At 54.3% G+C, this 23,355-nt stretch overlaps 1 long non-coding RNA gene across 1 annotated transcript; it reads right to left on the bottom strand.

Moving 5' to 3' along the window:
- Positions 1 to 11,137: 11,137 nt before the first annotated feature.
- Positions 11,138 to 23,261, bottom strand: LOC308226328. Its single transcript, XR_013957876.1, has 3 exons — positions 23,163 to 23,261; positions 21,014 to 21,138; positions 11,138 to 11,347 (listed from the first exon to the last, which is right to left on the bottom strand). It is a non-coding gene; the product is annotated as an uncharacterized lncRNA (long non-coding RNA).
- Positions 23,262 to 23,355: the final 94 nt, after the last annotated feature.

Here is a 23,355-nt window from a genome sequence, read left to right as displayed (position 1 = left end):
CTTCCGCGCTGCCGCCCCGCTGCGCGCCCGCGCACCGCCCCGCGCAACGCCCCGCGCAACGCCCCGCCGGCACCGGCACCGGGACGGGCACGGGCACGGGCACGGGGCGAACCGGGACGGGGCAGGACACGAGAGCTTGGAGCTCCCTGCTCCCGGACGGGATGGGGTACGGGGGGAACAGGGTCTTCGGTGCTCCTCACTCCCTTCTGGGACACTGTGAGGGACACGGGTCCTCGGTCCTCCCTCCTCCGGTCGGGGACGGGGCACGGGGTGGACCCGGGACCCCAGTGCTCCCCGTCCCAGCTCAGCATGGAGTGCGGGATGACCTGGTGCTCCCCAGTGCTCCCCACTCCGGGCCGGGATGGGACACCAGGAGGGACACGAGCCCCCGGTGCTTTGTTGCTCGTCCTGGGTCTGGCCCAGGGACAGTCTTCCAGGGCCTAAAGGGGCTGCAGGAAACCTGGAGAGGGGCTTGGGACAAGGGCCTGTAGGGACAGGCCAAGGGGAATGGCTTTAACCTGCCAGAGGGGAGACTGAGATGAGCTCTTAGGCAGAAGCTCTTCCCTGTGAGGGTGCTGAGGCGCTGGCACAGGGTGCCCAGAGAAGCTGTGGCTGCCCCATCCCTGGCAGTGTTCAAGGCCAGGTTGGACACAGGGGCTTGGAGCAAGCTGCTCCAGTGGAAGGGGTCCCTGCCTGTGGCAGGGGTTGGAACTGGATGAGCTTTAAGGTCCCTTCCAACACAAACCAGGCTGGGATTCTATGATTCTATGCAACGCACCAGCTTCCCACAACACCCTTAACTCCTTCCCAGGGGCCAGCAGTGGCACAGGGGCAGGCAGTGGCCCCATGCTCAGAGCAGGGCTGCACAGAGGCTGCCTGCACCCAGCCCTGGCCAAGGAGCTCCTCAAGGGGCCAGTTTCTTTGCAGTGACCTCAGGGCAGGCACCTCCCAGGAGCCCAGTGGGTGTTGAACCAGGAGATGGTGTTTGCAGGCATTCAAGGGCTGTTCCCTTTCCTGTCTTGCTTGTCCTCACAATCATGAACAGTATTTTGCCTTCTTTCCAGCCCCGCATGCCAAGAGGCAGCACATAGGAGCAGCAAATACCTCTAGGAGTAGTCGCAAATACCTCTTACACATCCATTGAGCCCTTTGCACTCCTGGCGCTCCAGGGGTCTCAGGGATGGGACTACTGAGATCTCTGTAAAACACCGGGATTTGCAAGCGTTGAGGAACATGAACATCAGGCTGTGGAGGGGATGGATTGAGGGCCAGGAGCTGCAGCCAGCACTGCTCAGCACAGCCCTTTCCTGGCCAGGGCCGCAGCCAGCACTGAGCATCGGCCACGCACAGAGGGAAGAATGCTCCCGGGGCTCCCTCCCACACAGCAGCAGCTGTGGAATGTCTTGAGGTCGCACAGAGGAAGCCCTGGAGGTTGTTTCTCTACAAAACAGGAGGTTCACACATTCCCCATTTTCCTTCTGCTGCGAAGTCCGGGGTTTGGCTTAAGTGAGTCCTTGCCTTTGGGGTACGGTGCTGCTCGCTGGAGGAAGCACTTCTACACCAACCCATCACCCAGCCCATCCCTGCACACCCCACAGGCTGCCTGTGCCACTCGGTTTGGGTACAGCAGAGGGGGATTCTGTCCTTTGGTCCTTGAGTGGAGATGGGGCTCATTTTTGCTGTGCCACCTTGCTGGAGCTCTCACTTTCCCAGACAGGCAGCTGCCATCAGCAGTTTGTGCCTGGTTTTCTTCCCTTCCCAATGCTACTTTTGATGCTTCCAGCCTTTAAGGCCACGTTCCTGTCTGAAGCAGCAGTGGGAACTCTAAATCCTGCTTTTAGTGCAGCAGAACAGCACTGTCAGGTTGCTTTCTTTCATTTCCCAGCACTGTGCCCAGCAGCATGCTGAGAAGCACGGCCTGGATGCATGGAAACCATCCAGATGGTGTCCATGTCAGGCAGAGGGAGAAGCCCTGCCCTTCCCTGTCCTGTTGCTGGAACAGAGACAACACCATGGTCCCCAGAGCCAGGGCACAACTTGAGGCCAATGTGCAGGCACAGTGGAAAGCTCATGCCATGGCCACCACTTCTGTAAGGCTGCAGGACTGCTTGTTCTCCCCTTCAGCAACTAGTGCTCCTTTGGCAATTGCATCAAGAGGAGAGGTTGAAATTAGACATTGACACATCAGGAGTCCAGAATGCCCTTAGGACCCTGGTCCTGAATTGGGACGCTCATCTTGGGTAGGGGGTACAACAGATTAGTCCAGCGCTGGGGCAAGAGCTGTGACCTGGGAAGGTTAAGGCCCACAGGCAGAGGTGCTGCTGGCTTTGGGACCTTCCTGCAGGCTTCACTCCCCGGCCTGGCTCCCAAGCCTACTTCTGCTCAGGCTCCTTCATCAATCAGGAGTCCGTTCGTGTCCAAGGGCACACGGTGAACACTGGGAACCCAGTGCCTGGGGTGGTCCTGGCTGGATTTGACCCTCTGCAAGGTACCATGAGAGTGATTCTCATGCCATGGACAGCCTGTGGGATGGGAGGGAGGAACCGAAGGCTGGGGCTGGCAGGCAGGAGCAAGCCGCAGCTTCCAGAGATGCCAGCGGCGTTTGTCAGGGCTCCTGCTGAGGGGGAGCAGCGGGGGAGGACTCGCCTGGAGAACTGATTCTATTCACAGGAATAGAATCTTCCCGCAGCAACGCACGTGCGTGCTGACAGAAGCCCAGCTGGGAATTCCGCCCCGCAGCGGGAGCCGTGGGAGGGGAAGGAGCACGGGAGGCTGCGGTGTGGGGCAGGGGGTGCTGCAAACAGCATCCCTTGACTCCAGCCGAACCGGAGGACCCGGGTCCCGCGCTGCTTCCCAGCGGGATGGAGCCCATCCTGATGTTTTCCCTGCACACCCTCCCCAGCCCCCTGAACTGCGTCGTTAAGCAGCTATTATGAGCCTCGTTACTCCGCGTACCCAGGAGCTGTGTCGGAGCCCACCGGTCTATTTATAGGGATGGTTTGTTACTTGTCTTCATTGCATTAATTCCTTCTGAAGCAAAATAAAAGACCTCAAGAGCTCACGTTCAGTCCCTGGGACAACATTCCCAAGCCACAGGGATACAGGTAGCATCCGGTGGTGCTCAGGATGCTCCCTCAACAGCCCCTAGCTCTCAGCAGCAGGGAAGTGCTGCTCTGGGAATTCATGGATGGGGCACGTGAAAACCCTGTGAGGGATGGAAGGGAAGTAAAATAGCTGTTGTTATATAGATAGGTATTGCTATAGATAGATTTTAATAGCGGTAGATTTTAATATAGACATTAATAGATTTAGATGTGCAATATATGTATGTAACAGATGGATTCATCCTTTCTTATGCAGGAAATGAGGCAAAATGGCATTGTCTGACTTTAAAATCACTGGAATCTCAGAGGCCTTTAACTTGACATCACTTTCTGTTTGCTTTGGGACATAATTAGTGGCCTACAAAGTTTCTTCCGTCTCAGTCCAGGCCCTTCTCTTACCACATCCCTGTAACATAACCACAATCAGCTGCTTTCTTATCATGTGAAAATACTGTTGCTGCCATGTGACAGATCTTTATGTTAGGGCAGGAACAAGAGACTGGATGGCAAAAAGCAGCACCTGGGAGCTAAAATAGCTTTGGGAAAGGCAAAAACTGTAGCAGAATAAAGCCCAGTATTCACTACCTGCTGCTTCTTCTGGCTCTCAGATGCTCTAAAACCAAGTGGCATCAGTGGCAGGGATTTCATTCAGCCCCTGGGGTAATTTAATGGACATAAATTAATCATAAAAGTCAGCACAAGAACTGCACGTTGTAAATTCTACCATCACGTTTGCAGCTTTGATTGGGCTGATTTGTCCCACTGGCCTCTTCCATAGGGAATGGGGCAAATCCCCCGTGTTTTGGTTCTTTTGTAGCTTGCAATTGAAAATGCTGATTTGTCCCTGCTGAGCACTGGGGAAGAGGCATCTCCTGGTCTGCAGAGCTGGTGGGAGACACTCCTGGAGATTTCCTGCAGCCTCTTTAGTCACTGGAGCTGCTCTAAGGTCTCCCCTTCAGGAGCCTTCTCTTCTCCAGGCTGCCCCAGCCCAGCTCTCTCAGCCTGGCTCCAGAGCAGAGCTGCTCCAGCCCTCGCAGCATCTCCGTGGCCTCCTCTGAACTCGCTCCAGCAGCTCCACGTCCCTCTTGTGCTGCTGCCCCAGAGCTGGATCAGGGCTGCAGGGGGGGTCTCCCCAGAGCACAGCAGAGGGGCAGGATCCCCTCCCTGAGCTGCTGCTCACGCTCTGGGGGTGCAGCCCAGCACACGGGGGGGGCTCTGGGCTCAAGCGCTCACTGAAGCCGGGTCCTGGGGAGCTTCTCCTCACCCAGCACTCCCAAGTCCTTCTCCTCAGGCTGCTCCATCCAGTCTCCCCCAGCCTGTGTTTGTGCTGGGGATTGCCCCAACCCAGGTGCAGAACCTAACACTTGGCCTTGTTGAACCTCATGAGCCTTGCACTGGTTTGCACCTCTCCAGCCCATCCAGGTCCCTCTGGATCCCATCCCTCCTGGTGACCTCCAAGTGCTTTATTTAGCGATATCAAACCCTTCCCTGCTCCCCAGCTGCTCCAGCCTGGCTTTAGTTGCATCCCACGTGTTTGCTAAGCGGGTTGCTAAAATCCTGGGCAGGCTGAGAGTTCAGAGGGGTGGACAGGTGGACAAACACACTTTAGCAAAGCCCTCCTCCTTGGGAAACACAGTCCCATGCATGGAGAGGGCTTCTGGAAGCGGCTGTGCAGCCAGGGACCCCAGCACATGCGAACACTGATGTGCTCCAGCCAAGCCCCGAACCCTCCTGGAACCACCATCACACTGGGATACTCTGGACTGTTTTAATTGAACAAACAGAGCTTGGATAAATGTCACTTCTTGTCACTGCTGTTGTTTCTCTTCAACGGCCCATGAACAGGACAATTCCGACGTTGATGTTTGAAGGTCTGGAGCACAAGGAAACCTTGATGGCTGTCAAGTTGCTCAGGAGATGCTGTAGGAAGAGCCTCTTGTCCCAAGCACAGCACAGAGGCACAGGAGGGATGGGAAGGGCCTTGTATCCCGGGACTGGTATGAGTCATGAGGGACGTTTCACCACTTCTAGCTTTAGCATCAGGGTTTATGAGTTCAGAGCATCCTACTGCGGCTTCACCTTCCCTCCAAGGGCACCGCTGGCCTCGCCGGTGCTTGACGGACGATGGACCCCTCCTCGCAGGGACCGTTTCTCCTTCCCACTAGCGGGGTGCAGAGCAGCCTCTGCCGGCTCCATGGCAGCAGGCAGCTGCAGTACCTCAAGCTGACAGCAGGTGCCAGCAAAGAGCCGCTCCGCAGCCCCTGCGCTGCCCTGGGCAGGGGGTGCCCGGAGCCCCATCCCTGGGTGCGCGGACAGAGGCCAGCACCCGCGGGGACAGGGACACGCGTCCCCTGGGCTGTTGGTTATCACCGGGTCACAGCCTGGTTTGTGTTGGAAGGGACCTTAAAGCTCATCCAGCTCCAACCCCTGCCACAGGCAGGGTCACCTTCCACTGGAGCAGCTTGCTCCAAGCCCCTGTGTCCAACCTGGCCTTGAACACTGCCAGGGATGGGGCAGCCACAGCTTCTCTGGGCACCCTGTGCCAGCGCCTCAGCACCCTCATGGGGAAACGTTTCCTCCTTCTCTGTGCTGAGGGGGCAGTGGGGAGGGTTTCTCACCTCTTAGTGCCCGGGTTCTGGGGTCTGGGGCAGACCCAGCCCATGTCTGTGGGCTGCTGTCCTGCAGGGTTCCTCTGCACACCCTGGCTTTCTGCTCAGCACCATGGGCCCAAACCCCATCCTCCCCTTCCCTACCATGTTCTCTCATAAGGACTTGGGAAGCAGCTCGTGCTCCCTCCCTGCTTGGCAGGGATCTGTGACACTCCTGCTCCACAACAAGAGCTATTTTTACCCCCTGGCTGCGTGCACACTCCCCCTGCTCAGCCTCCTGCCTCCTCTGTGCCCAGCACCGTGCCTGGTTCCTGGCTGGGACCCCATTGCAGCTGGGACCAGGCTCTGTTCATGCCCCAAGCTCCCCACAGGGGGTGGATGCAGCAGGAGCTCCTTCCTTTCATTTGTGGGCAGAGCCAGGCTGGGTCAGCCTGGAGAAGAGAAGGCTCCTGAAGGGGAGACCTTAGAGCAGCTCCAGTGCCTAAAGGGGCTGCAGGAAACCTGGAGAGGGGCTTGGGACAAGGGCCTGAAGGGACAGGCCAAGGGGAATGGCTTTAACCTGCCAGAGGGGAGACTGAGATGAGCTCTTAGGCAGAAGCTCTTCCCTGTGAGGGTGCTGAGGCGCTGGCCCAGGGTGCCCAGAGAAGCTGTGGCTGCCCCATCCCTGGCAGTGTTCAAGGCCAGGTTGGACACAGGGGCTTGGAGCAAGCTGCTCCAGTGGAAGGTGACCCTGCCTGTGGCAGGGGTTGGAGCTGGATGAGCTTTAAGGTCCCTTCCAACACAAAGCACTCTGTGATCCTATGATATTTTTTGTGGGCCTCATCCACTGCCCTGTACAAGGCCATTTTTTCAGCCAGAACTTGTCTCCTAGGAGGACACATACACACACACAAACACACACACACACACACGGCCCCTGGTATTTCCCCCTTCCTGATTGTCTTTTCAGGTCCCTGGCCTGAAAGAGGGCAGCAGCCTGAACCCATACGGCTTGGGGCAGACTGAGCAGGGGGATCCATCTGCATTCCAGGGTGGATGCTCCAGCCATGAGCCCTAAGGAGGCTTGTGCAGGGGCTGGAGGAGCTGCAGCAAAGGATGGGGCTATCACCCCTGCTGCGAGCTCCCCACCCAGCCCATGGCATCTCCACAGAAGACCCCCAACATGAGAATGGACCCAGTGACAACAGCAGCCGTCAGGGGCAGGACACTCTGGATATCACCCACTGCCCCAGGCTGGCCCCTGCTCACCTCTGGAACAGCCCTTTGCTCCTTTCCAAAGGGAGGTTTTAATTTACCCTCTTGGCTGGCGAAATCCTATCCCAAGCAATTCCCCAGCCGTGGCTCCGAATCACAGTAATTACCTCATTACTTTGATATTAATAGAATTCATATGGCCTGGAGGAGATAATTGAAATGAGCCCGCGAGGGGAGCGCAGGGGGCCTGGAACGGGTTGGGGGTACCGGTGTGAGCTCTGCTTTAGTGGCTCCTGGGGCCAGTGCCCCTGGGGCTGCAGCTCTTCCAGTGCCAGCCCCAGGGGGGAACTATTGCCTGGGGCCGGCCAAAAGGAACCAGAATGTAGGGAAAATGTAGGATTATTGGGAACCATTCCTTCCCCAAAGGGTGCTCAGGCATTGGAACAGGCTGCCCAGGGCAGGGCTGGAGTCACCGTCCCTGCAAGTGTTCACAAACTCTGTGGATGAGGCCCTCAGTGCCATGGGTTAGGGGTGGCCTTGGCAGCTGCTGTGGGAATGGTTGGACTGGATGAGCTTAAAGCTCTTTTCCAAACTCATTGATCCTATGATTCTAAACGAGCAGGATTGATGGGCACCCGTCCTGATCCCTGCTGGGCTCCTGCAAGTCAGCCCAGGAGGATGCTCAGCGAGACCCTGCTCTTAAGCCACTCACCTCTCATTGTCCCCTGCCATGTCCCCTGCTCCGGGCCAGGGCATCCGGTGACCCCCATCAGCCACGGGGCTGTTTCCATTCTTCCTGGGGGAAAACCCCCAGGCTACAAAGGTTCATTGTGTGCAGGAGGCACACGGGCAGCGAGCAGTGGTGTCTCTGGTGATGCTGTGCTGGCAGTGGAGCCATCCACTGCCCCTCCGCCCCACCTGCTCCCCATCAGATGGGAGGTGACCCCCGACAAAGGCCGGGGCCACGTCTGCCACCCCCGGGCTTTGCCCCCACACGTGTCTCCTTAACCTCTTCCTTGGGCCAGCTGCTACCAAGGACCCTCCTTTGTGGCCCCGGTGAGCGGCAGACGAGTCTCCCCATCTGGCTGGTGAAGCCTCGTCTGTTGGAGACCCCCTGCCCCGACTTATAACAGCATTAACCTCCCCGCTGCATCCTGCCTACTTCCACCCCTGTCAACTGTCACCGAGGGACCCCATGGGGCCGTCGGGATAGGGACATCCTGCACCCAGCGCTCATCGCACTGATCACACTGAGCACACTGATCACACTGATCGCACTGATCACACTGATCACACTGATAGCACTGATCACACTGATCGCACTGATCACACTGATAGCACTGATAGCACTGATCACACTGATCGCACTGATCACACTGATAGCACCGATCACACCGATCACACTGAGCACACTGATCACACTGATAGCACTGATCACACTGATCGCACTGATCACACTGAGCACACTGAGCACACTGATCACACTGATCACACTGATCACACTGAGCACACTGAGCACACTGATAGCACTGATCACACTGATCGCACTGATCACACTGAGCACACTGAGCACACTGATCACACTGATCACACTGAGCACACTGATCACACTGATAGCACTGATCACACTGAGCACACTGATCACACTGAGCACACTGATCACACTGATCACACTGAGCACACTGAGCACACTGAGCACACTGATAGCACTGATCACACTGATCGCACTGATCACACTGAGCACACTGAGCACACTGAGCACACTGATAGCACTGATCACACTGATCGCACTGAGCACACTGAGCACACTGAGCACACTGAGCACACTGATCACACTGATCACACTGAGCACACTGAGCACACTGATAGCACTGATCACACTGATCGCACTGAGCACACTGATAGCACTGATCACACTGATCACACTGATCACACTGATAGCAGTGATCACACTGATAGCACTGATCACACTGATCACACTGATCGCACTGATCACACTGACAGCACTGATCACACTGATCGCACTGATCACACTGATCACACTGATCGCGCTGAGCACACTGAGCACACTGATCACACTGATAGCACTGATCACACTGAGCACACTGATCACACTGATCACACTGATCACACTGAGCACACTGAGCACACTGATAGCACTGATCACACTGATCACACTGATCACACTGATAGCACTGAGCACACTGATAGCACTGATAGCACTGATCACACTGATCACACTGATCACACTGATCACACTGAGCACACTGATCACACTGATCACACTGATCACACTGATCACACTGATAGCACTGATCACACTGATCACACTGAGCACACTGAGCACACTGATCACACTGAGCACACTGATAGCAGTGAGCACACTGATAGCACTGATCACACTGATCACACTGATCACACTGAGCACACTGATCACACTGATCACACTGATCACACTGATCACACTGAGCACACTGATCACACTGATCACACTGATCACACTGAGCACACTGAGCACACTGAGCACACTGATCACACTGATCGCACTGATCACACTGAGCACACTGAGCACACTGAGCACACTGAGCACACTGATCACACTGATCACACTGAGCACACTGAGCACACTGATAGCACTGATCACACTGAGCACACTGAGCACACTGATAGCACTGATCACACTGAGCACACTGAGCACACTGATAGCACTGATCACACTGAGCACACTGAGCACACTGATAGCACTGATCACACTGAGCACACTGAGCACACTGATAGCACTGATCACACTGAGCACACTGATAGCACTGATCACACTGAGCACACTGATCACACTGAGCACACTGAGCACACTGATCACACTGTGCACACTGATCACACTGAGCACACTGATCGCACTGAGCACACTGAGCACACTGAGCACACTGAGCACCCATCACCCGGCACCTCGCAGGGACCCTGCCTGCCCCTCCAGCCCTGCCTGTGTGCAGGCTGGCCAGCGCAGAGGTGGAAAACTCTTCTCCCCTCCTCACATCATGGCAGAAACACTGCTTGTAAAAGCTGCGTGTGTCACTGCTGCATGTCACCATGCAAATACTGAACAGCACAAATGCAGCACATAAATGTTGCTTATCGGTGCTGCATATAGAAATGTAGGGGCTCAGGGATCTGGGGGATGCCAAAGGGAGAGCCAGGGCCTATGACAGAGATATGGCACACAGCTGGGGTGTTGTAAGGGCTCATCCCTTGGAAGGTGCAGAAGATGCCTGGGTATCAGGAGTGATGCTTGGACAGGGACCAGGGAAGTCAAGGCAGGAGGGGAAGAGAAGGCTTTGGGAAGACCTTAGAGCAGCTCCAGTGCCTAAAGGGGCTGCAGGGAACCTGGAGAGGGGCTTTGGACAAGGGCCTGTAGGGACAGGCCAAGGGGAATGGCTTTAACCTGCCAGAGGGGAGACTGAGATGAGCTCTAATGCAGAAGCTCTTCCCTGTGAGGGTGCTGAGGCGCTGGCCCAGGGTGCCCAGAGAAGCTGTGGCTGCTCCATCCCTGGCAGTGTTCAAGGCCAGGTTGGACACAGGGGCTTGGAGCAAGCTGCTCCAGTGGAAGGTGTCCCTGCCTGTGGCAGGGGTTGGAGCTGGATGAGCTTTAAGGTCCCTTCCAACCCAAACCAGGCTGGGATTCTATTCTATGATTCTAATTTCCTTCCAAGGGCTTGAAAAGCTCCCACACTCCTGTGATTGCAGATGCGGTGAGTCCAGCTTTGGCTCCCACACTGCTGGGCCTCAGGACCAGGACCCCCAGCACAGCGGCTCCATCCCAGCCCCACTGCCTCATGCCCCTTGCTCCCCAGTTTGCTGAGGGATGCTGGGGCAGGCAGGGGACCATCATTGGAGGGATGCAAGGAGCAGCAGTGTGCAGGGGCAGGCCCTGAAGCCTGTTAGGTAAAGGACCAAAGGCAGAGGCCGGCATCCCCTGGCTGGTGCAGGTCCCTCAGGCTCCTCTGCATGGTCAGCAGAGTCCCAGGCCAGGGACAAGAAGAGGCAAGGCTCCACCAGCGCCGCCTCCCCCACCAGTCATCCCTCCCCGAGGAGGCCTTATCTGCCGCTAATGCTTCGCAGCAGCCTCCCCAAAGCTTGCGGGCTTGGCAAGATGCTCTGAGACTGCATTTGCTCCAAATGGATTGTATCAGGGGGAGAACAAAGCACTGGAGAGTTTTCAAAGCAAAGTTGGGCTCGCAGCCCGCAGGAGGGGCCACCCGTCCCCTCGGTGTCACCTCAATGGGGAATCAGTGGGGCCCAGGCTCAGCCCCAAACCTCTCTGGGCAGCAGCTCTCCCCTCCTGGGCACGGTGGTGGCCGGGCAGGAGCCATTCAATGGGTGCTGGCTATGGGACAACAGCTCCATTTTCAACATGTCCCGTTGCAACATCTGGCCTTGCTCCAGCTGCAAATGAAAACATGAGGTTGGGTTGTTGGGCTGTTTGAGGGGGTTTTCCTGCTCCAGAGTTTCTTGGAAAGCTGGTGCAGGCCAGGCTCTGGAGCAAACACTGACCTCAGCACCGTGCTGTGGGGCTGAGGGTGTTGCATGGGTGCTTGCCTGCTTCCCAACCCATCCCTGGTGCAGGCAGTTCCAGGCACAACCCCAGGGCAGAGCAGCCTGCAGAGGGGACTTCTCCTCTTCCAGCATCCTCAGGGACTCTGGGAAAAGGCAAATACTCTTCCCTCTACTGATCTGAGCATAAACTGCAACGGCAATGGCAGGAGGGGTGCTAAGGCAGAGGCTTCCCCTGCCCAGCCCGTGCTCAGAGCCCTTGCAGTGTGGCAGGGATGGCTGTGGGTGATCCCAGCACTCACCCAGAGCAGGACACGCTGCATGAAGTGCTGGTGCTGAGCTAATGTGGCACAAAGGAGCTTGTCCTTCAGGATGTGGTGGTGCTGGGAGCCAGGCGCTGAGCAGAGCCTGGCCCTCTGCAGCTCTGTTGTTCCCCACATTCCCGATGACACTTGTTCAAAGGAACCCTCGTGGCCACCACATTCCCTGTGGGTTGGGAATGCACTGGGGGAGTCTCCCGGATCTCATGTGGGTCTCTCCAGTGCTGCTGCAGGGACATGCAGCCCTTTGTTCTGCAGCAGAAAGCTCTGGGCTTGCTTTGCCTTTTCCGCAGCCCTGATGCAATTCTGCATCGTGCCCTGAAGAGTGCCCAGTTGCTAAACCCGTCCTCTTTCATGTCTGCCCAGCGCCGAGGCTCTGGCTCTGCTCCATCCCTGTTGCTTTTGCTTGAGGGGTGTTGGGTTTTTTTCCCCACACTTTTTTTTCTGTGGGATTTTGCTGTTTTCTCAGCATTCTTCAATTATGATTTCACATCCCTCCCCAGCTGACTCACTGCTGACACCATCTTTTCTGCATATTGGAGGGGAAGCCAAGCCAGCATGACTTTCTGCTCTTATAACTTCCTCTGCCTACATGGTTCTTTCTTCTCCTTCAGTCATAGAATCATAGAATAGAATCCCAGCCTGGTTTGTGTGGGAAGGGACCTTAAAGCTCATCCAGCTCCAACCCCTGCCACAGGCAGGGACACCTTCCACTAGAGCAGCTTGCTCCAAGCCCCATCCAGCCTGGCCTTGAGCACCACCAGGGATGGCTCATACAGCCCCAGCACTCCCCTCCAGAGGTGGACATTGGCCATGGCTCTGAGTGAGTGAAGCCCCTGGCAGAGCTGGGCTAGGCTGTAGCTTGTACTGGATCCTCGCCGGACTCCTCAAGGCTGGGACTTGGCTCCAAAGAGCTAAAAGCAATGTGAGAAATGCCCGTAGGGACAGCAGGACAGGCAGGACACATCCTCCTCCGGTGGCTGGAGCCCAGTGTCACCATCTGTGCACTGCAGATCCTCCCCCTGGCCTGTCCCATCCCCACAGAGCTCTTTACCCTCGACAGGAAGGATGAACAAAGAGGTTTTACATAATCCCAGGCAATCTGCATAATGCACAGCACCCGAAACATGCTGCCCTCACCCGCCACATCTCACACAGCTCCTGCGTGTCCTCTCGCTTCTCAGCCTGCTTCCTATTTCCCTGGCCATGCATTGCAGCCTGGAGGGAAACCATGCACCAAGCAGCTCTGCGTACCACAGCCCAGAGCTTCCAGGGATGCTGCCCCAGGCACCCATAGCCTGACAGGCGGCTTCTGCTCTGGCACAAAAACACCACGTAGTCAAGCAGGGAGAGACCAAACGTGAAAGCAGGGACACCATGAGGGTGCCATGCTGCTGGTGGCTCACACTGAGGTGTCCCCTTCTCCACTCCTCCCATCACCTCTATTCCACCCCAGGGAAGGAAGCTCCTGCTGGAGCTCTGATGCTGAGCTTTAGCTGGGGCTGAGTGTTTCAGAAGCGTAAAATCCAGCCCAAGAAAAGAAACCATCCCTCAGTGATTGCTGGGTTTGCTTTAAAATGCAAAAGCAAAGCAAAAACTAACCCACACGGGTCCCTGCAGCCAGCTGCTGTAAGTGCAGAAGATGCAGTGCTCAGTCATAGAATCACAGAATGAGCAAGGTTGGAAAAGAGGTTTAAGATCATCAAGTCCATCTATTGCCCCAGCACTGCCAAGGCCACCACTAACCCGTGGCACTGAGGCCTCATGAACGCTTCCAGGGACGGTGACTCCAGCCCTGCCCTGGGCAGCCTGTTCCAATGCCTGAGCACCCTCTGGGGAAGGAATTGTTCCTAATATCCAGTCTAAACCTCCCTTAGAGTAGCTTGAGGTGCTATGATCTGATGTGTTGCAGGGCTGGGAGCAGTCACATCCAGCACCTGCACTTGGACAAGACACCTCACCACCAGCCACAATGACAGGGTGACAGAGACACGATGCAGGCAACTGCAGTGGTGCCACGTGGAAGTGGCCAGCATGAAAGTGTCTCTTTCCCCATAAATCACCGCAAAGGAAGGATCCACCCAATGGCAGCAGCACAGACCTGGTCAGAGAGCACTTGGGGATGTGCACAGGTAGAGCCAGCAGCATCTCAGCATCTGCAACCAGCTCCAGCAATAACACCCGGAGGCTTCAAAATGATGGGGTAAAAATAAATACAGCTCAAAGGAGATGAAGAGATTGAAGGGAAGTGGCCGTTAGCAGCTCTCCATCTGCAGTCAAAGAGCTAGCCATGGCTGGCACTCCGGATCTAATGGGGTTTTAATATTCTCGTGGCACGCACTGTGGTATATATGGTAAGACACACTTGGAGGTCTTGCATGAGCACCATTACTCAGGGGGCTGCTTGCAGAGTTCAGGCTCTTCCTTTCCCTGCCAGCTGCCTTGTAGATGTAGATGTTTCAATTAGTCTGTCAAGCTGCATCTTCCAAATTAAGACCAGAGAGGTGCCTCTGTCTTATACAGAAAGAAAAAATAAATATATATATATATATCCCTAAAAGGAAAAGAAATGAACTCAGAGATTAATAAGGCTGATTGACAATGCTGCTTTGGAAACTCTGGTACCATATGGCATCCTTGAATGGCTGCAGTGCTGTTAGGATGGAGCTGACCAGCTGGAGAGTTACTGTGGGTTGTTTGTAATTGTAATAATGGATATCAGATGGCTGGTGTGGAGCAGTTTATAAATGAGAACAGACAATGAGCCGCAGTGTTTGTCAGGAAATCATTGCTGATATGGGCTTTGTGGTCTCCACCACTCCCCATGTGAGCTGCCTGCTCCCAGGGCACCCTGTGCTGCTGCTCGGTCTGGCTCGGCCAGGACGTGCATGATCCCATGGCAGGGACGGCATCAGTGGCCAGGGCCAGTGGTCCAGCCATGAGCAGAACTGCCAAAACACCCTCCTCACACTCATGGCCCTTGGGGCAGAGCCCCAGACACCATTGGGAGATGTCAACAGGGCTGATGTCCTCGTGGAGAAAACGTGATGTGCAGCCGGGGCCTCTCCAAGGAAGCCAAAATAAATGGGGATCCAGTTCGTTGGGGATCACCAAAGCCTCAGGAGCCGTCCAGGCTCACAGGGCTGATGGGGGCTCAAATACTGACACTTCCAGATTGGTTTTTGTGCTGAACAGCTGGAAAAAACATGACATTTCCAAATGTGCCAGTTAATGGCTTTTTATTTTTGTTTAAAGTTGGTAACAGTGAAATTCATTTCAATTTCTGCTGATCCCCAGCTCTGTGGCTTATCACATACACCAAAGGCTGAGTTTGGAACGAACACATCACACACTTGTTCCCTTATCTTTTCCAAAACAAATTTCCATCCAAATTAACACAGGGCATTGTTGAGCTGGAACATCCCCTGCGCTGGAGCCACCCTGTGCCACATCACCAGGCAGCCCAGGGCAGTGAGCCCCAGCCCAGGGGATCTGAGGCAGGCGGTGTTCAGGACAGAAGGCTGCATTCCAGGCTCAGATGTTACACCTAGTTTTAATTCCCTAATGTTCCTGGAGTATTCTTTCCTCCAAAACATATAAAATTAAGCCATAACAAGTTATAACCACCCGGCAGCAGGGCTGGACAGAGCCGGGCGATGTGGCAGGGCAGCAGGAGCACACTCGTGTTGTTTCACACCCATAGACACACACACCTGCAGACCCAGACCCTGCTGGTCTCATTTCGGGCTCAGCAGCCCCAGTGCTGGGATGGAAGGAGTCCCGGCACTGCTGGGCTATCAGCTCCAGGCTTCAGGCATCTCTGAAGCCAGGGCCAGGGAGCAGCGGGTGCTCTGGGACCGGCCAGATGGCAGCAGGGAGAGCTTTCTAGGAAAACAATCTCCATGGGAAGGTGGCCAGGAATGGAGCTGGGGCCAGGGCATGCGCCAAGCGTTGGGCAGAGCATCCACAAGCCAGCATGCCCCTCTGCAGGGCATCTCCAGCTCGCTGCACAGAGCAGTCGCAGACACTGTCGGGGCAACTGGGAGCCCCACATCCAACAGGGCAGTTGTCCTGTGTGATCCCACCAGCTGTGTTCAGGGAGGATGGAGGTGCTGGTGGGGAGGCACATGGCCCCGGGGGAATCATTCCCACCCTCAGAGTAAACCTTCCCTCACTTCCATCATTTCCAGCCCTCACTGCCCATAACAGAATTGCTGCTCTCTGGTTTTGTTCAGATAAGAAATGAAATATTTCTTCTATGTATTTATTTTATTATATGTATTATGCATCTTTTTTTACATTTACATATTTGTATTTATAGAATCTCAGACTGCTTTGGGTTGGAAGGGACCTTAAAACTCATCCAATTGCAACCCCCTGCCCTGGGGTTTTAGATATATTCATATTTACACAGACATAAGATTTTTTTATATCTTCTTATATAGATGTTTTATTTATTCTTATATAAAGTTTTATATATATCCTTATAGAAATATTTCCTCTATAGAAACATTTCTTAGAATCCTCACACAAAACCCTTTGTCAAGGTGGAAATGGGCAGGGCAGAGCCGTTACAGTGTGTGACTGAAATCAGCAGGCAGGAAACTTGCTCTAAACCATCTTCCCTACCCAAGCTCTGCAGTTACTTCCCTGAGGAAAGACCAGCTCCCGTCTCCAGCTCTGAAAACATCTTCATGCTAGGGCATGACTCTTCATCAAAGCTCCAGGATTTCTTTTCTTTCCAGTTCAGAGAGGATTATTTGAGTCTCTATTTGGAGCCTCAGTTTCTAAGTTTTCATATATAATACAACTAGCCCATTAATTTTCATAGCAGAGATTCAGGGTTTGTCTTATTTATATCAACCACTATTTAGGGAAAACTGGTATTTGATTACCATGCACCAAACATCATAACCAATTGGTTTTAATTAGTAAGGGGATGCAGAGAGGAGGCACGAGTGTGTTTTGGACACCCCCTCAGGAGCTGGACTCACCCCAGGAAGCGGGAGGGTGATGGCATCGCATCCCCATCCCTCGTCCCCACAGACCTCCCAGTGACCTGAGCGCACCCTCCAGCATTAGCCTGGAGCTGTGACTCGATGGAAACCTCCCCAGCTTTCCCAGCTCAACTCTGGCTGACCTCCTCAGCAGCTGAACTGAGGGGAGGAAGCGAAGTCAGAAACAGCCCAGCGCTGTCAAAGCTTGTTTGTGCCTCCCCCAGCCCCGGTCTCCTGCAATGAGCTGCAGGTTCCCCCTTTGACTTGGGCACGGCAGAGCATCACTTACCAATCGCTGTCATGTTTTAAATCATTGCAACTGCAAGCCCTGCCATGCACTGTCAGCAGTTTCAGTGCAAAGAGGTTTAGATTTCAAAAGAAAGATGTATTCAGCATGACTTCTTACTCAAATACACTATTTTCTCCAGCATGGGCACTCTGGAAGCACTGAGCACCCCAGGTTGGTGCAGCCCTTCAAGCATCCTATAGCTCATGCGGTTTGGTGCACTTGGCTTGATGTCACTTTTGGGGTTCATGTGTTTAGTCTGTCCCTGTCACCTCCCCCCACACTGCCCCACTCACAGCCGTGCCGGTGTCATTGTTGGGTTTTCTTTTACAGGGGTAATAGAACCTGCCCACATCCTCCTGCCCGGCCCACCCGCTCCCAGCCACATGCTGCTGCATTAATGGGTTTACTTTGCCTCCGAACCCGGGTGTCACTTTGTCATCCCAAGCCAGCAGCTGCCCAGCGGGTGAGTAGCAGCTGGCAGCCCCATGTCTCCTCACACGGGGTGTGATGCTCATAGGATCAGTGTGTCCTGGAGGGATGGATTCACAGACAATCAGGAAGAGCCATCCCCAGCTGGGAGGAGGATGATCATAGAATCATGGAATGGTTTGGGTTGGAAGGGATCTTAAAGCTCATCTAGCCCAACTCCCTGCAATGAGCAGGGACATCTTCATCTAGAGCAGGCTGCCCGGAATCACATCCAGCCTGGCTGAATGATGAAAGTGCCAGAGACAAAGCCAAGGAGGTGCGTTAGGAGCAGAGCGATGAAATAAAGTCAGTGGATGATGGCAGAAGTGCTGAGCAGTAAGAGGCACCTAAAGCTCCTGCTGCTTCAGACAACTGCAAAAAATAGCTTATTAAAGCTGGAACGGGGCTCCTACCCCTGCCCCACTCAACCTCTCTTTACTGAGATCCCCAGCACCTTCAGGGGGGCAGCTAACCTTCGCTTTGTGTCTGTGTTGGTCACACATATTCCAAAAATTACAAAGAAGTGACAAAAACACTATAGCAAACCCCAGAAAAGTGCTGAGTGCTCACATGAGGATGGAGATGGCCATGACAGCTCTTCCTCGAGGAGCAGCAGAAACCAGGGGCACCCTGTGGTGCGCAGAGAGCCCCATCCCAAGCCTGGTTGTGCTCTGATGGGGGCCTTGGCTGCAATCTGTACAACAGTTATGGGATTCACTCCTCAGGCTGGAGCTGGAGCACAGTGTCTAGGCTGGTGGTGATGCACTACGGGACAGCCCTCCTGCCTTCCCAGAGCCCCTGTGCACAAGGCTCTGCTCCGAGCACCCCCAAACCCCTCATCCTCCAGCCCATCTGCTGCTGGAATCCCCACTGCCGCCGGAGCGGCTCCTGCTCCTCATTAGAGGTCTCAGCCCCTGAGCAAAGATTAATCTGGGGCTTGTGTGAATTTATCTGCTTGAAAAGAGAGGGACCGGCTCTGACCTCGCAGTCTGGAGACTGGTGGGAGTTTGCTGTCCCCTGAGCTGTCAAGCCAATTCCCTGCAGTACCAAGCTGTTGTTCTTGGCATCTGCTAGGCAGAAAGACTATGAAACACCCCAAATATATGTTTGTTTTCAAAGGTAAATATTAATTTCAGGATGCTGTTTACACAAGCAGACTCTTCAAGCTTGAAGTCACTGCCTTTTGCTGGTGTCACATGGTGTTAGTGTGTATTTAACATTTATTTAACTCTACTTGGTCCTGCTCATGCCAGATGGCAGGCAGCCTGCGCGGCTCGGCACGGGCACAGCTGAGCGCTGCTCTGAAGCAAGCAAAGGAGGTGGTTTGAGATGGCAAGTTAAAAGTTTGAGCAGTTTTGTCGCTGCAGGTCCCCAAACACCACCAGAACACACCGTGGCTCTGGCAACCCCACGACTGGGTGGTGTCCCTGCTCCCAAGAGCACGGCAGAAGCCAAAAGCAAGCAACCTGGGAAGCATCATCCTCTGACAGGTCCAAATCAGCGCAAGGGCTGGGATTTCCTCAGCTCTTGCCATGCAGTGGAGCCAGGAAAGGGTCTGACAACTCGCCTTTGACTTGTTGGCTCTGTAACTTTGGCCTGATCCTGCCGGCACTGAGATCTCCTGCTGCCCACAGGAAGCAGGGCTGTGGACCCTGGCAGAGGACATCATGGTTTGCATGCACTGCTGGAAAACACAGAGCTGATACCTTGAGCTGCACAAGGTTGTGAGTGCCCGACCAGAGGTGACCTGGAGGAGCAGATCAACAGAGGAAAGGACCCTCTTACTCTCTCCTATGATGCTGACCAATGTTTCTTCATCTCAATGAAGAGCTGAGAGATCTCACAAAGTGATGCACATCCGTGAAACACAGCCCTGACTAGTGAATGCCCACACGTCCCTTTTCAGCCCCTCCAGCTGTTTCCTCTCCCAGCACAAGGCATTTTGGGGGCAACACAGCACTGCTGGTGTCACTGCTTTCTCAAACAATATAGAAATGCAGCCAGATGGCCTTTGGAAAACAAATTTGATATTCAAGAGTGTATCACCATCTTTATGGCTGCAGCAGTCATCCATCAGCTTGAATATACAAATAAGGAAGATCTGAGATGGTTTCAGGGGCAGCATTACAGTTTCTGAGCTAGGCTGGACACTCCCACGTTCAAACATTCATGTTTGAAGAAAGGGCCCTGTGTGACAAACAATGTCCCCAGATCCTATCACACAATTATTGCTTCTTTGGGCTCAATAGCTGCTGTGTGCTCAGCTTCCAACCTGGTCAACAGGGCTCATCCCACTCTTCCTCTGCTCCAGCAGTTCTTGCTCAGTGAGGTCCCGTTCTGCTGCTCCAGGCAATGCTGATCTGCCTTTGTGGACTCACGTGGTGCCAGAAGAAACATGGACTGGACACCACGAGTGACCTTGGGAAACTCCACCAAGCTCTGGCCTCCCCTCCTGGCACCACCTGCCCAGCTGCTCTCACTCGGTTCTCGCCCGTGTTAATGATGCCTGTCCTGAACTTCCCATTCTGCCCTGTTTTGAAAGCCAGTTCTCAGGGAAGGAAGGGGGCAGATTACTCTGCCATGACCTGTGCTGTGAGATAAACCCTTTATCTCATTTCCCACTCAGTTTTATGACAGTAATTACTCTTTCTCCATCATTTTTAGAGCTACACATGCCTGTGAGATGAAAGATTTCCAAATAACGTTCCCTCTTGCTCTTACGCTCGCTGTTCTTTGGTCAGACCTGTTAATCCCTGCCACCAGATTTGTGTCCCCTGTAAAGGAAATGGAAGGACTCAGCTGGTGTGGGACCTGGGAGGGGACAGCGAAGGGGTGATGAAGAGGTAGGAAAAGGCTGAAGGAGCTCAGATGTGGGGAGCAAGAATGGGCATGGTCTTTGACCAAAAGAGCATGTTGCAGCCTAGGGCCATGGTCATCAACTGAGATCTCCCCGTTCCTATGAGCCCTCCAGCTCAGCATCCTGCTCCCTCCTTTTAACATGGGTCTGCAGAGAGGAGAACAACCTTCAGCTGCTCTCAGCTCCCTCGCCAGGGACAGAGATGGAAGAGGTACCTCAGCACCTCAGACCTGGCGGTGATCCACCTTGCTCCAAACCCTGCTGTACAAGGGCCTCCCTTGAGGTGCAGGCTCACACAAACCCCGCTTTGGGAAGAACAGGAGCAAGGTTGCAAAGTGCTGCTCCCAGAGACTGAGCTTCCCACCTCTGCCATGTTGGTGCTTTATTTATGCAGAGGAGGACTCAAGGCCACGCAATGAAGGTTTCCTTTGGTAGGACCTTTTCAGAACCTGGAGCAGAAGCTGGAAGTAGCACAGTGAGCGAAAAGAGGATCAAATCCAGAAGGGTGCTTTACATCAGTGGTTGGGTATGGGTGAGGAGGGGTATTTATAGTCCTAAAATGCTGTTTGCAAAACTGGATGCAGTCAGGTATGATCTATGTATATAGATTGAGACATACATATTTACCTCTCTAGGATGTGTGTGCCCCATACTGCACTGGGCTGAGAAGTCTTTTTCTTGTTCCAGATAAAAAGAAGAGGGTTTCAATTGAAGTCCACGTGCCCACAGAATGTGTTCTCTAATGCACAAGCCTGTTTCAAGGACATACAAAAACATCAGCTGAGAGAACAGGTGTTGCTCTGCTGGACACAGAACATAAATCCACACTCATAAAGGCTGGTGGGGTTTTTTCTCTTAGAGCAAATAAACCCTGCTCTGTGTACCAATGTACCGACAGAGCAAGAACTGCAACTGACCCCCTTGTCTCATAGCTGTTGATGTTTCCCAAGCTCTAGCCCAGCTCCAGAGAGCATGAGACAAGCTCAGATCACTGTATGGCTTAAAACCTGGGGCACTGGGGTGGGGAAGGGGTGCTCAAGGGTGACATGGTCCCTCTGCTCCCAGACAATCTGGATCTGGAGCTCATCCTCCCTACAGGACCATGCCCATGCACCAGGTCTCGCCCACAACCCTGGCACCACTCCTGAGAAGGAGCACAGAGAGCCCATTCCCTGCTCACACCTCCCTGTTTCTGTAGGAGAGACTTGCTGGAGGAGCAGCAGGATGGCCACATCTAAAACATGAGCTTCCTTCTGTGGGGAAGTCACATGTAACTATGGAAATGTCCCCAAATCTGCTGTCCTGAGCTCCTATGCGTTTCATGAGCATTGAGCTCTGCAAGATCCAGCCCTGCATGTACCCCCTCCTGCCACTCTGCAGGTATTACGAGTGTTATTTAACACAATCTTCTCCTCTTTGGGGTTTCCCTCTGCAGCTGTTTCATCTTTAGAAACAAAGCATCAATGCAGGCCTTGTGATGAAGCTGTTTTGTGCCCACCATGGCTGTACCTCGGCAACACCAAAGCTGTTGTACAGAAAGGAAGACAAAAAATACATTTGCTTCACAGCTTTCCCCAGCACACTTCAGGGCTGGGCTTTGTGGTCCCAGCCCTCCTCACCTCCTCCCCATTCCAAGCAATGACACTTCGCACCAGGGTCGTGGTGCCCATGAAGACTAGGACACAGAGCAGGGCAGCAACAGCCCCATGCAATCAGCATAGCAGTTCCTATCTCCCCCTCCATGCTCCAGCATGGGTGAATGTCAGGGAGATGGCAGGCTGTGAATGGGGAGCATGGCCAGGCAGCTTGGGAGCTGCTCCTATCATGCTGGTGAAGCCTTCGGTGGAGCCCAGCCTGATGCTCTCTTTGGGGCTTCATAGGCTTTGCAGACCAGCTATATTAAAACCAAGCTCTTATCAGCACCCCACACAACAGCCTCTTCTGCTTCACCAGCGCAGACCTGGCCACAGCAAGGCTGCAGATGACACTGAAATGGAGCGGTGGCAAACACAGGCCAGAGCCAAGCTGCAGCCAGCGTGGCAGGAGATAAGAGCTGTGTGCGGGATGCAGGCTCTGGCAGACAGAATGGTGCAGGGAAGCGCCGGTGCCTCGCGGGGGGAGAGGCAAAGCCACAAAGCTAAAACAAGGATGATGAGGCTGGATGGGCGCTCCTGTCATTTTGTCCATGTAAACCTAAAGGGGATTTCCTGTGGCCAGCTGTGGAAAGGCAGCAGCTCACAGGAGATCTCCTGACACACAGAGCTCCCTGGCCAACAAAGCCAAACCCAAGCACGAGAGCTTGTAGCAAGGTTTTTCAGGTCCCCCCCTTTCCACAGAAGGAGGACCATGGAGTTAGTTGGTCCTTGGGAAAAGTCCCATTCTTCCTTACTGCAGCCTTTCAATAGACAAAGGCTTCTAAGAACGATGGAGAGAGACTTGTTACCAAGGCTTGTAAGTGACAGGACGAAGGGCAGAGGTTTAAACTGGAAGAGGGTCAGTTTAGACTGGATTTAAGGAAGACAGTTTTGGTGAGACACTGGTTACCAGAGAAGTTGTGGGGGCATGAAGGTTGGATGAGGCTTAGCGCAACCTCATCACAGTGCAAGAGGTCCCTGGATGATTTCCAGCATCCCTGCCAACCCAAACCATGATTCTCTCTGTCACTTGCCCTGCACCTCCAGAACCGCCAGGACAGCCCGGCTACCTGACAGAAACCACCCCTTCGAGGCGTGGGGCTGCGGGGAATGCCATGAGGCAGCTCGGACACTCCAGTTACCTCAGAGCGCAGAGCAGCCTCAGGTGCTGTAACACAGTGGGGAAGCCGCAGTGCAGTCGGTGAGACGATGGGGGGGGCTGCCACAAGCCCCAGTTAGGCTGAAAAGCCATCACTAAATCCATCTACAAAGCGCGGCATCAAAGCCTCGCCCCCCGCTCCGCTAGGGAGCCCCGGACCCAGCCTCCCGCGGCCT

This window comes from Psittacula echo (genome assembly GCF_963264785.1).
Source record: "Psittacula echo genome assembly, chromosome: 12".
NCBI lineage: Eukaryota > Metazoa > Chordata > Aves > Psittaciformes > Psittacidae > Psittacula > Psittacula echo.
Note: the sequence above shows the minus strand (reverse complement) of the source record. Positions and strands in the feature narration are given on the sequence as shown.